This window comes from Papio anubis, chromosome 15, assembly GCF_008728515.1.
Source record: "Papio anubis isolate 15944 chromosome 15, Panubis1.0, whole genome shotgun sequence".
NCBI classification, from domain to species: Eukaryota; Metazoa; Chordata; class Mammalia; order Primates; family Cercopithecidae; genus Papio; species Papio anubis.
The window spans coordinates 78,020,667-78,032,386 of NC_044990.1; the positions used below are offsets into that span (position 1 = coordinate 78,020,667).

Below are 11,720 nucleotides of genomic sequence, written 5' to 3' on the forward strand. Positions count from 1 at the left end.
CACAGGCAGCTGCGAAGGAGGGGGACGTGTAGCCAAGACCGGGAAACGAGGTTACTGCAGTGTTTTCCTGCTGGAGAAATGGCCTTCTGCCATTCCCATGCCTTCTGTCTGCCCAGGTCATTTCTAGAGACCCAGCCGTGCTGCAGGGCCGTCCTGCTCGCTAGCTAAGGGGGGCATTCTGTCTGCAACTGCCTCCTTGCCCGCCACATCAAGAAGGCCCCCCAGGCTTTCAGGCAGCACCCCAACTCCCTGGTGTCTCCCACAGTTTCTCCGACTGTGCTTTCACCTCGAGCCTAGTTACAGCCTCACCCCGCTTTCTTCCTGTCTATTCGAGAGTCTTTCCTCCACTTTCCCTTCTGTGCTCAAACCTTCCCTCCATGCTTTCCATTTTAAAACACGTCCAACTTTCTGCTAGATTTTTGTTTGTTTGTTTTGTTTGTTTGTTTTTAATGAAAACAACTCGTGTGACGCATTTCTCCCTCTTCTTGCCTCTCCCACCTGGCTTTGCCATCCGCTTCTTGCTTTCCGAGGATTCTGCTGGGAACCTTGTTGCCGAGCTCTCCAGCGCCCCCATCAACTGGTCCAGCCCTAATTTTACCAGCTCCTTGGAAACCTTGTGCTGAAAGCCGTGTTCCTCATAGTCTGGGTCTGAACCTTCCGCATAGAATCCCAAGGAGATTGTCACAAATATGTCCTTGCCCTGCACGTGTTCTGGAGAAGTGCATTAAAACGGGAGACGCTGCTTACCCACTTCTCTTCCCTGCAATTCCTCCTCTGGAACAGTCTCCTTTGGGGGCTCCACTTCTGCCCCAGCGGGAGTTGCTGCCGCCCTATTCCATCTTTCCCCCTTTGACCTACTTCTTACTTGGTGTTCTCTGTCCAGTTTCACTCTCGTGTTTAGTCATCGCCTCCATCTCCAGTCACAGCACCTGCTTGCTGCACAGCCTGCGAGGTCCTCGTGAACACTAAGCTCGTGGTGTACAAAAGTGAGTGCACCTGCCCTCCGTCCCCAGCTGCCGCTCCCCCAGAGGCCCGGAGGGGCCATTAGCTGCTTCATCCCCTGAGCGGAGCTTCACAGGTCCCCTGGGTGCCCCTTTCAGTCAGTCACCGAGTATCCTCCAAGTCCTCAGATCCGTGACTTCCTGCCCACCCCCTCCACCCCTGGCGCCTGCGGTGACATCCTCCTGGACCGCTGCAGCGACGCTTGCTGGTTCCCTGCTCTATGCATGTTCCTCTGCAGGGAAACCTAGAGCTGCCACAAACCACACACCTGTGCTGTCCACCTCCCTCCGTTACCCAAGCCATCCATCTCAAACCACTTGCTCATGTCTATCCAGGAAATTAGAAAAAGCCCTACTTGGCCGGGCGCGGTGGCTCACGCCTGTAATCCCAGCACTTTGGGAGGCCGAATCGGGCGGATCACCTGAGGTCAGCAGTTCGAGACCAACCTGGGCAATATGGTGAAACCCTGTCTCTACTAAAAAATACAAAAACTAGCTGGCCATGGTGGTGGGCGCCTGTAATCCCGGCTACTCTGGAGGCTAAGGCAGGAGAATGACTTGAACCCAGAAAGCAGAGGTTGCAGTGAGCCAAGATCAGGCCATTGCACTCCAGCCTGGGTGACAAGAGCAAAACTACATCTCAAAAAAAAGAGAAAAAGCCCTCCTAAAGGTGTGACGAAAGCATAAAAATTATAATCTTAAAACTTCTTAAAACACATAGAAGCGGTTAAGGGCTTCCTTAAGCAAACTATTTCAGACATTGGTCATATAAATTTGTTTTAATACACAAATTCAATTGCACATTGGAATTTGTAACAGATTTTGGTGACAAATGAAGAAAACCTAAAAGTCTTTCAAATGTAGCTGCTTCAAAGTTCTGGACCACATGAGTCTCATGTTGTCAAAAGCCTTGTTTCAGACCTGGTAAAAATATCAAGACAAAGCATTTTAATATAGATCTGTTTTAGGGGTGTGTGTGTCTATGTTTAGAAACAGGGTCTCACTCTTGCCCAGGCTGGCGTGCAGTGGTGCAATCACAGCTCACTGTAACCTCAGCCTCCCAGACTCAAAGCAGTCCTCCTGCCTCAACCTTTCAAGTAGATGGGACTACAGGCCACCACTCCTGGCTTAGTTTGTTTTAATACATGTATTAGTTTGCAAGGGCTGCCATAATAAAGTACCACAGACTGGGTGCCTTAGACAACAGAAATGTATTTTCTTATGTTCTGGATGCTGGAAGTCCAAGCGCAAAGTGTCTGCAGGTCTGGTTTCTCCTGAGGCTTGCAGACAGCCACTTCTCCCTGTCCCTCTGTCTTCACATGGTCTTTTCTCCACGCATGCACATCCCTGGTGTCTCCGTGTGTGTCCAAATTTCCTCCTATGAGGACACCAGTCAGACTGATAGAGCCCACCTGTAATACATATGACCCCATTTAACCTGAGCCACCTCTTTACAGGCCCTATCTTCAAACACAGTCACATTTGGAAGTACTGGGAGTTAGGGCTTCAAATATGAATTTTAGGAGGACACAATTTGGCCCATAATAATGCACTTCCTTCTAAAGATGCTGTATTAACTGAGAACAACAGGATTCTTTTTTTCTTTACCAGAATCCTTTCGGCAGTAAAGTCAAAACCATCCACTAACCCAAGCGCCACAGGAAATTCACTCTAAGATCACTGTTATGTCGGTGACCCCCGCCAGAAGGAACTCAGTGTCTAGCATCTGGGGTGGCACTCCTCTGACCAGGGCCCCCACACCTGACAGACAAAGCCTGGAGAGTAAAAAGGCAACAAGGGTATTGGCGCCATAATGAGGCCTCTGCAAGCAACTGCAGAATTATACCCCACGGAGGATAAAGGGTTTTTTCCTGGGCTACGTTTATGTTCTATAATCAGTTAATTGTTTTATTTAAGAAGTCTTGCTTTTGATATGACCAAAACTGCTCAGGAAAAAAAAAAAAGCGGGCTTGAGGGGGTGGATGCAATGGCTCATGTCTGTAATGCTAGCACTTTGGGAGGCTGAGGTAGGAGGATTGCTTGAGCCCAAGGGTTTGAGACTGGCCTGGGCAACAAAGTGAGACCCCACTGCTACAAAAAAAAAAAAAAAAATCGGCATGATTGCATGTGCCTGTGGTCCCAGTACACAGGAGTCTGAGACAGGAGGATCACTCGAGCCCAGGAAGTGAATGCTGCAGTGAGCCCTGATTGCACCACGGCACTCCAACCTGGGCGACAGAGTGAGACCCTGCCTCAAAAAAATAAAAATAAATTTAAAAAAAAATCTCAGCTGTTTGGAAAGGTTTTTAAAACCTTTTAAAACCCTCAGAAATAAAGGTCTCTCCCTATGAATAGCAGGACATTCTGGGACTTCATTAATATATAAATGTATGTCATTAAGAAAATGTTTTCTCTGGCTGGGCAAAGTGGCTCATGCCTGTAATCCCAGCACTTTGGGAGGCTGAGGTGGGTGGATCACAAGGTCAGGAGTTCGAGACCAGCCTGGCCAGTATGGTGAAACCCCATCTCTATTAAAAAATACAAAAATTAGCCGGGCATGGTGGTGCATGCCTATAGTCCCAGCTACTTAGGAGGCTGAGGCAAGAGAATCGCTTGAACCTGGGAGGCAGAGGTTGCAGTGAGCTGAGATTGCGCCAGTGCACTCCAGCCTGAGCAACAATACGAGACTCTAAGACTCCATCTCAAAAAAAAAAAAAAAAAGTTTTCGTATTTGTATTTTGTATCCTATAGCCCAAGTAGATGGTAGCCATAATTTCTCTGCCTACAGTTCTATATGTAGAAAATCATGCTTTTCTTTCTCAGATAGTTCGATGGAACTAAACCTGTTTTCTATGATTGATTTGTTCTCTCCTTTACTATGTAATTTGAAGTCTAAACACTAAAAATCACTGTTTCTGCACATTCTCTAGCTTTTGGAATTCCACTGGATTTCTTTTTCTTTTCTTTTCTTTTTTTTTTTTTGAGACAGACTCTCGCTCTGTCACCCAGGCTGGAGTGCAGTGGTGCCATCTCGGCTCACCGCAAGCTCCGCCTCCTGGTTCACGCCATTCTGCTGCCTCAGCCTCCCGAGTAGCTGGGACTACAGGCGCCCACCACCACGCCTGGCTAATTTTTTGTATTTTTAGTAGAGACGAGGTTTCATGGTGTTAGCCAGTATGGTCCCGATCTCCTGACCTCATGATCCGCCCGCCCGCCTCGGCCTCCCAAAGTGCTGGGATTACAGGTGTGAGCCACTGTGCCCGGCCTCCACTGGATTTCTTCACCTCACTCTCTTGAACTTTATATCCGCATGTTCCAATTTGATTTTTTTCCCTTTTATTTTTTGACCTAATGATTATTTGACATTATCATTAATAATGAATTATTTGGCCAGGCACAGTGGCTCATGCCTGTAATTCCAGCACTTTGGGAGGTTGAGGCAAGTGGATCACCTGAGGTCAGGAATTCGAGACCAGCCTGGCCAACATGGTGAAACCCTGTCTCTATTAAAAATACAGAAACTAGCCGGGCGTGATGGTGGGCGCCTGTAATCCCAGCTACTCGGAAGGCTGAGGAAAGAGAATCGCTTGAACCCAGGAGGCAGAGGTTGCAATGAGCCAGGATTGCGCCAGTGCACTCCAGCCTGGGCGACAGAGCGAGACTCCATCTCAAAAAATAAATTTAAAAAAAATAATTAATTCCTTTATTTTGTGAAGAAGAAAGCATGGCTCTAAAAAGTCCTGTTATTTCCTTCAGATATTTTTAGCCCAAAGCGTTCTAGGCCTCGTGAATGGTGTTGACCATGATAAATAAATAGCACTATAATAGGTCACAGGTCATTAATTTCTCCGAAAAGAGTTAAATATGAGATATAAGTTGGAAATGATATATTTAAGGATTAGAGTCCACTTTTTAAAAGGTTTTTACTGATAACTTACAATTAATGACATTGTATACATTCGAATTTAAATCAGGTTTAAAAAGTATGCTAAACGTTTTGGGGTTAGCATTATTATCAAAGAAAATCATAGACTGTCCAGGTCAGAGAGAACAAGGCTCCTCTGGCTCAGGCTAAAGTCAGACAAGTTGTGCCACAGTTGAGTAGGACCATTTCATAGACAGTGGTGAACTGAGGCAGTGACTCTGTTGACTGGGAATGGCTCATAGCCAACTCTAAGCTGAGGTACTGATGCTGGCATGAGCCACACTGCAAGGCACTGCTGCCGGCTTCCTGCTTCAGCAGTGCCAAGGGAAAGGAGCTGGGGACTTAGAACTAATCCCAAGACACCGCCGCGGGGCCACAGCCACACTACAGGTCCCCTCTCAGGTGGCCACCACCGCCAGGACCCAGAGCCACCTTCCAGACTTGCCACTACTCTGCTCTGGATGATGTGACTTGGAAGAACTTTGCCACCCCCTTGAGGAGAGGAGACGTGTTGACACACTGATGACACCACAGAATTGAAGTGGCACAATCTTCTTTCCGGACATCAGTAACCCAGGTGGGAAGGACTGGGAACACCTGGGTGCAATGGGTTCACTTCACGCTGGGGAAATGTGAATTGGTTGTTGCTGGAATTGCACAAACTAGCTCCGGCAAAAATCCCTTCCTACTTTGGCAAACATGCTGGCAGACAGTGACAACTAGATGCAGAGATGCGTGTTTGGGTTAGCTTTCATCATTCCAGAGCCATCCACCGCCTTCGTCAACCTCCTGCCCAACATATCTGTGGTGTGTGTGCACGAATGCGCACTCGTGTGTGCGTGTGAGAGAGAGTGTGTGTAAAGTGCCAAGTGGAGGTGGCATGAAGGGACACAGGCTGTAGTGTCAGCTGAGGGTGTGTTTCACTCTGGCTCTAGGACCCCTGAGCATCTCAATATAAAGCCCTGGGCCAGAGGAATGTCTCCTATACTGTACTCCTAATACTTTAGAACGCCGACGTTTGCCAGCTCTCCTCCTATCTCAGATATCATGCATATTATTGTCTACCTCTGCTGGCCCGTCCTCCAAAATACATCACAAACTTCTCAAAGGCAGGAAGGGCCCCTTCTGTTCATCTCTGGTACTTTGCACATAGGAGGCGCATATTTATTGACTGAAACCAGGACTTTAGATGAGAAGTGATACTGATTTTAAATCTCTCAATCGTCGTTTCATAGGATGATTTAAAGACACCATTTCAATATTTTGTTTAGTTCTCAGACTCTAGGACGTGCTATCTTGATTCCGTAAAATTATGTGTTTTACTGTGTGTCCACAACACCGCCTCGTACGCTTGTTCTACGTTCACTGACAGTTGTTAAAACACATCAGCACCGGCAGAACTTGGCCTGCTCCTCTCCACACTTAGCTGAACCGTTACCCATGGAACCAGCCCAAACAGAAAGCTACAAAGAGGCTAATTGAAATCAGAATGCTGGGTCACTTCTCACTCAAGCAAAACAGATGGCCCTCCTTGCCACACTTCTGTCAAACTTGAGGGGGAATGATAAAAAGCATTTTCAACTCCCACACGCGCTGACTGGGCTCCTTAAAGGAATTATACATAGCTATTGAAATGTGGGGTGAGGGGTTCTTTCAAAAATCAAAGCTTGCTTTCCTTTCTTTTGAAGATTTAAGGAAAAGCATTTTAATGGGGATATTCAGTGGCTAAGGCTTCAGCTTAGATTCTGAATATTTTATTTATATTTATTTTAATTCAACTTTTCCTTTGGAATAGGTAAAATGCAAAATGCGCAAAAGAATAAAGAAAAAACTAAGACTCTAGTCATGTCCCAGTCACCGAGGACTCTCCCCTGAAGACAGCTACTGTTAACCGTCTCCTAGGCATCTTTCCAGAAATTGAACCTTCTTTTTTTTTTTTTTTTTGAGACAGAGTTTCACTCTTGTTGCCCAGGCTGGAGTGCAGTGGCGTGATCCCAGCTCACCACAACCTCCGCCTCCCGGGTTCAAGCAATTCTCCTGCCTCAGCCTCCCAAGTAGCTGGGATTACAGGCGTGCACCACCACGCCTGCCTAATTTTGTATTTTTAGTAGAGATATGGTTTCTCCATGTTGGTCAGGCTGGTCTCAAACTGCCGACCACAGGTGATCCGCCTGGCTCGGCCTCCCACCAAGTGCTGGGATTACAGGCATGAGCCACTGTGCCCAGCCGAACCTTCATTTTTAACTTAGGTCCTTGAAACCCTCTTATTTGGATTCCTATTTAATGACAGTATTAATGATATTTAGTTTCAAAACTAGTGTGTGGGCTTGTTTTTTGTTGTTTTTTGAGACACGGTCTCACTCTGTCACCCAGGCTGGAGTGCAGTGGTGCCATCACAGCTCACGGCAGCTTCAGCCTCCCAGGAACAAGTGATCCTCCTGCCTCAGCCTCCTGAGTAGCTGGGACTATGGGCCTGCACCACCACACCTGGCTAATTTTTTAAATTTTTTGTAGAGATGGGATCTCCCTGTGTTGTCCAGGCTAGTCTTGAACTCCTGGACTCAAGCAATCTGCCCACCTCAGCCTCCCAAGTAGCTGGGACTACAGGCCTGTACCACCACACTTGGCCTTTTTTTTTTTTTAAGTTTTTATAAAGACTGAGTCTCACTATGTTGCCCAGGCTGGTTTTGAAATCCTGGCCTCAGGTGATCCTCCTGCCTCGGCCTCCCAAAGTGCTGGGATTACAGGTGTGAGCCACCATGCCCAGCCGGTGTGTGGGTTTTTTAGAGGCAGCTGTGGATATTGTGTTCTTCCCATGTAAATGATGTGCAGCACATTAATACAAAGCATTGCTGACAGTGTTACTACATGATGCCTCTGTGATACTGAATAAATATGTACAGCAGCATAAGCCACCTCTTAGGACCTGTTGGGGGAAAGAAATGAGTGTCTACAGAAATGTGAAGAGGAAACCATTGCTCCATATCTCAACCACCCAGTTAGTACATCATGACAGCGTCTCCAATAAACGCATTGTCAGAACCCAACTAATCAATGCATCATCTAATTTCGCCCGTTGCTGCCCAGAAATGTGGCGCCTTATTAATGATCTCTGAAAAGCAATGTAAAAACAACCCAGGGCCAGACGCGGTGGCTCACGCCTGTAATCCCAGCACTTTGAGAGGCTGAGCCGGGCGGATTGCCTGAGGTCAGGAGTTTGACACCAGCCTGACCAACAGGGAGAAACCCCGTCTCTACTAAAAATACAAAGTTAGTGAGGCGTGGTGGTACATGCCTGTAATCCCAGCTACTCAGGAGGCTGAGGCAGGAGAATTGCTTGAACCCGGGAGGCGGAGGTTGCAGTGAGCTGAGACCACGCCACTGCTCTCCAGCCTGGGCAACAAGAGCGAAACTCTGTCTGAAAAAAAAAAAAAAGGCAACCCGGTGTCTGACTGTGATGTACAGGTGCCTGTCTGTATGGACACGGGCCTTCCGGTTTTCTCCCAAGAGGGACGCTGTCCCGGAGCTTCCTCCCCCAGCCCCCGGTCTCATCTGAAAAACTGCATTTCGGGAGAAGTCACCCTGAGGTTTAGTTCCACCCCAGCGTGAATTTTTTTTTCTTTTCAAACTCTATCATAATCAGGGCAGTTTTTTAAACCATATGAGTAACAGTGGAACGAGAAGCTTCTTTTTATATTAAAAACAAAAAAATCAGAGAATGAGTGTGGACAGGTGGGGAGGACAGGTCCTTCTCAGCACCCTCGAGGTAGCTGCCTGGAGGGGGCTCTGTCCTCCACTCACCAGGAAGCAGGGCGATGGCTCCCTTGCTGGCTCTGGGGCAGCCAGCCTGGGCTGGTTTGAAGGCAACGCCCTTTCATTGGGTTCGGGTTAGGGATAGGGTTAGGGATCTCCCCAACCTGTGCTCAGGCGGGGCGGGGCCGGGCGCATCCGTGCCTCAGGCATGGGCATGGGCATCCCATGCAGGCTCCAGGTTCCAGCAATGCCCCTACAACATCCTCCTGTGTCCCCAGGATGGCCCCGGGAGGCAAAGGCACCTCCTCATGCTGGCTCAAGGGCGGCATTGGTGGAGGCTGCTCTGGGGAGAGGCCAACCCAGCACCCCAGCGCCCAGGGGTTGCCTCGCCCTGTTTTCCTGGGCAAGCATGGTCCAGGTTATTACCTCACATAGAAACGGAAGGAGATGCAGCCTATTTTCAAAGCTCTGAAGAATCTGTGCAATCTGCTTTTATCCTTTCTTACGTTACATTCAGATATTTCATCTTTAGGTTGCTATAGTGACATGTGAATAAATATATGTGAAATTCTGTGGGCAAGCAACAAGCGGTGGAAAGGGAATTGGGTAGAGATGTCACTTACAATAAGCCTGGACTACCTGTGACCCTCATCATGTTCTAGTCACACAGACATAATGCTTTGGCATTGGCAATATTTACGTTGATTTTACCAGATTTGCTATAATATTTAGATTTTCTATACATTATAAAGAGTAACATATTTTTCTTTATTTTCCCCAGTCATAATGGGACCATATGGGCAGGACAGAAATTGTCAGAGGGTGTGACTCACTGGCAGAGGGGAGGGTATCTCCCCCTAATCTTGCTCTCAGGCAGCTCAGCAGGAGTAGTTCATTTTGAGGGTGCAAGTTACTGATTGGGGGTTGAGGGGGAGCCTAAATCCCTTCCAACCAGAGGAAAGAATGGTTTTACTGTGGAAACCAGTTTGGAGGTTGACCTCATAGACTGGGAGCTGCTGGTTGAGAAGCCCAGGTCCACGGGTTTGCTGCTGAACATTTGAAAACACCAAACACAGGAGAGGATGCGGCAGTTGAAGGGTGACCTAAGACGAAGTATGGGGAGGCCCCGGGAGGTCTCCTTTCTGAAGCCATCTCCCTGCCTCCCTGCCATTGTGCCTCTTGCTCTAGGAAAAAGCCAAGTGGCCTCTTTTTTTTTTTTCTCCCAGTGTCTCGCTCTGTTTTAACAGCCCAGGCTGGAGTGGAGTGGCGTGATCTCCGCTCACGGCAACCTCAGCCTCCTGGGTTCAAGCGATTCTCCTGCCTCAGCTGCCTGAGTAGCTGGGGTGACAGGCACCCGTCACAACGCCCAGCTAATGTTTTTTGTATTTTTAGTAGAGACTGGGTTTCATCATCTTGGCCAGGCTGTTCTTGAACTCCTGACCTCAGGTGATCCGCCTGCCTCGGCCTCCCAAAGTGCTGGGATTACCGGTGTGAGCCACCGTGCCCAGCTGGAAAAGCCAGGTGGCCTCTTGATTGAAGTGGGCAGAGCCCTCAGTTCCTATGACTTGTTTTCTGGTCTGCACTGGGTGGAGCAGGAAGCCAACAGTACCATTGTCTGTGAATGCCCCAGAAGCCCCTAAGGGCAAAGGTTCCCAGTGGATGGGATGCCATGGGGGACATTCCAGAACTCTCTATGGGCAGTTTGAGACCAGCCTGGGCAATATAGCAACTGTCCTGCTGGCGCACAAACCCTCCTGCCTCCAAACACAATTTGATGGGCCCCTTGGCAAAGGCAGTTTTTAGAACCTACTAGGGGACTGGGGCGCAAGGAGAGCCTGAGCCAGGCCACGCCTCCTGGGGGAACATGGCTGAAGCAAGACCTACAGACATCTCCCTGAGGTGGGAGCCCGCGTTCAGAAGCGGCAAATCCAAGTCTCTGTGTGGCTGAGGAGAGGACATCCTGCTGGCAGCATGGTGCTCACCTGTGGGCCCACTGGCAGCATGACTTTGTAATTTCTTGGGCTTTCTGGAAGGTTTTGAGGTGTTGCTCCTGGGCTCAGGTGACCAGTTATTCTCCTAGGGAAGGATGGCCCAGCTTGTTGTTCAGTTCACATAGAAACGTAGGGTGGTCTACGGAGTAAATGCAACTTCCCCGCTTTCTCCCTGCCCTATCTTTCTTCCCTTCCCATTCCCCAGAGAAAGAGCCAGCCGCAGAAGGACCCGGAACTCCACAATTGTTACATAATCAAAGCACATTACTCCAAAGGAGACCAGAACCCAGCTCTCCTCCCTACCACCCCAACCCCAGCAAATCATTTCTTTTTTTTTTAACAGATAATTGTAGATTTATATGCAGTTACAAGAAATAATAGAGGCTGCACACAGTCACTCATGCCTATAATCCCAGCACTTTGAGAGGCTAAGGTGGGAGGATCACTTGAGGCTGGGAGTTTGAGACCAGCCTGGGCAATATAGCAAGACCCCATCTCTACAAAAAATAAAATAATTAGCTGGACATGGTGGTGAGCACCTGTAGTCCCAGCTACTCTGGAAACTGGGATAAGAGAATTGCTTGAGCCCAGGAGTTAGAGGCTGCAATGAGCTATGATTGCATCACTGCGCTCCAGTCTGGGTGACAGAGCAAGATCTTGTAATCTTGTAAATACATAAAAAGAGCACATTCTGTGGCTTAGCCCAAGAACTGTTATGCACAAGGAATAACTTGTTGGGACGAGCCATTGCCACATTGGCAGGGTCTTCCCGGTCTCTGCTTGGGTACTCTTATTTGTAGGCCTATCAGTTAATATGCTTTTGGAAAATTCTGGGATTTATTTGACTAGAGAAAATGGTAAAGCTCTAGGGTCGATGTTAATTGTGTCCCCTTCAAAAAAGATATGTTGAAGTCCTAACCGCCCAGTACCTCTGAACATGACATCATTTGGAAATAGGGTCTTTGCAGCTGTAATTAGCTAAGATGAGGTCGTACTGGAGTGGAACAGGTTCCTAATTCAAGATGACTGGTGTCCCTGTAAGAATAGGAG

General features: G+C 48.2%; 1 long non-coding RNA gene across 1 annotated transcript; it reads right to left on the minus strand.

Moving 5' to 3' along the window:
- Positions 1-2,193: 2,193 nt before the first annotated feature.
- LOC103879429 lies at positions 2,194-11,132 on the minus strand. The gene is made up of 2 exons (XR_001897063.3): positions 10,662-11,132; positions 2,194-2,413 (listed from the first exon to the last, which is right to left on the minus strand). It is a non-coding gene; the product is annotated as an uncharacterized LOC103879429 (long non-coding RNA).
- Positions 11,133-11,720: the final 588 nt, after the last annotated feature.